Below are 2319 nucleotides of genomic sequence, written 5' to 3'. Positions count from 1 at the left end.
AACCGGCTGAAGCAATCAGTGACTTCTAAGAAGTGTTTTGAAATCTCAGCTGGGTCCAGTGTCTCCAGAAAAGAGACATTGTCTGGGTTCGTTGGGAATGGGAAGGTGAAACATTTTCGTGATGGAAAATATTTACGAATGCACTCTCTTGGCAGGTTGTAATTCATCACTTGAACTGAGTTGCCTTTAATACAATGAAATACAAATTACAAAATGAAAACATTACAATCTAAGAATTTTAATTTAATGGTAACCCAGACAGCAAGCAACCATTGAATCAATGTTACAAAAATAGTTGATTTGTCAGTGTTAATGGCATTGAATCAATATCACTTTTGCACCTGCAATTAATGTTGAAAAAAATGTTGAAATTTCAACAAATCCCCATTATTGTGATCAGTGTTTGGTTCAGTTGGGCTCTTGACTCTTTTTTTAACTAGAGGAAGCTCTTTTGCCACTTTTGATGTTTACAGTAATGTTTTACTAAGAACACTTGTACATTGATAGCTAAAGAAATGTTTTGAAAAGAGGAAGTTGGAACAGTTTTCCTTTTATGATAAATGCCAGACAGTTGTAAAGTTAAGATTAATTAAAGTATATTGGGGTTTGGTCCTTAGACAACACACACACGCACGCACGCACGCACGCACGCACACACACACACACACACACACACACACACACTTAGACATCAACATTCATCATACAAAGCTCAACTATGTCACCAACGTATGCTTTGAGTCATGAATGAGTTTTGTACTATGATGTTACCCAGCATGCATTGCAGCATGAAGTTTTATTTTGTTGATCGTCACCATTGTTGAGATTCATACACTGATTCAGAAATGTAACATTTTTGTGCAAGTTATTTATTCTGTTTGTTATCCATAACACTGCTTGAATATCTTTAAACGGTGTCATAATTCCACATTCACATATTAGCAATATGACTCACTGAAAAGTCATTTAAAGAACGTCATGGTGGTGATGCAACTATCATTTTCTGATCCCGCTCTTTGTCACAAAATATGTGTTTTAACACTCATGGACAGCTAAAGCAACCTCAACATTAAGCCCAACTAAATCAAACACTGATCACAATAATGGTTATTTGTTGAAATAAAAATAAAAATTCAACAGTAATTGCGGGTGCAAAAGTGATATTGATTCAATGGTTGCTTGCTGTCTGGGAATTGTCCTTGTACTGTATATATATATATATATACATAAGCATATGAACTCGTGGGCCCATGTAATATATACAGGAACGATGTTATTTATTGAGGAGGTGGAGTTTGGGGTTTATTTTGCTGACGCTGTTCTGCCAACCAGTCATCTAAAGATTTCCCATTTGAGGAACGCAAGCAAAATGTGGCATTGCCATATCGGCTATGGCCAAACTCTTTAGTTTTAGGCTGCCCACATTTGCTGCACATGTTAAAAGTAACCCCTCGCACATATTTCCTCTTATGGACGCACGCCGATTCCTCTGGGTGTAACGGGACATAAGAGCAGCAGATGCAGGAGCAGACACAGAATCCTTCAGTAATACATTCAAATATAAGATTATCACTTATAAACTAAATCAACGAAAACTAAAACCTTTTGTTTCAATATGTAACAAGTGTAATGTGGTTGGACACTTACATCAGCAGAAGCAGATCGCCCTTCAGAAGAAGGCCACTCACTGGACAGGTTTGTGTGTGCCGGATCTGGATTTACAGGAGCTAAATGAATGCGAAACAGGTTTTCCATAAATGAATTGCAAGTATGGGTAAAAAGTAAAAAGTAGAAAATAGCTCAGTCGGGAACCAGTTTCTGTGCCTTCGATAGCTCAGTTGGTAGAGCGGAGGACTGTAGGTGTCCCACTGGTCATCCTTAGGTCGCTGGTTCGAACCCGGCTCGAAGGAAGCATCTCTTTAACCCCTTTTAAATGACCATTGTTTATAAGGAGTGGTGAAAATGCGCCATAGGGCGTCCAAAACCACATTCCCTGACCGGGAATCGAACCACAGCGGGATCTGAAACCAGTTCAAAACAATCCCACCTTCAGATTATGAGACTGACGCGCTGCCTAACTGCGCCAACGTGGCGTGCCATGGCACCAAGCACTGGACACCGATGGTCAAAAGTGCTTTGCAAAAATATGCTTTGTCCATTATTTACCTATGAGGGTCCCATTAAATAAGTTACACATATATTGTCCGTTATACACCTATGTGAGCCACATCAAATAAGTTACACATGTATATACCATTTTTGAACATAATAACCATGTTACAAAGCTGTAATAAACAGGTAATTGCCAAACTGAGTCAC

At 38.8% G+C, this 2319-nt stretch overlaps 1 non-coding gene across 1 annotated transcript; it reads left to right on the top strand.

The window, feature by feature from the left end:
- Positions 1–1823: 1823 nt before the first annotated feature.
- On the top strand, positions 1824–1910 carry trnay-gua (transfer RNA tyrosine (anticodon GUA)). Its single transcript is given in 2 exon segments — positions 1824–1860; positions 1875–1910. It is a non-coding gene; the product is annotated as a tRNA-Tyr (tRNA).
- The last annotated feature ends 409 nt before the right edge of the window (positions 1911–2319 follow it).

The sequence above is a fragment of the Triplophysa rosa genome, unplaced genomic scaffold (genome assembly GCF_024868665.1).
Source record: "Triplophysa rosa unplaced genomic scaffold, Trosa_1v2 scaffold9_ERROPOS9350460+, whole genome shotgun sequence".
NCBI lineage: Eukaryota > Metazoa > Chordata > Actinopteri > Cypriniformes > Nemacheilidae > Triplophysa > Triplophysa rosa.
Note: the sequence above shows the minus strand (reverse complement) of the source record. Positions and strands in the feature narration are given on the sequence as shown.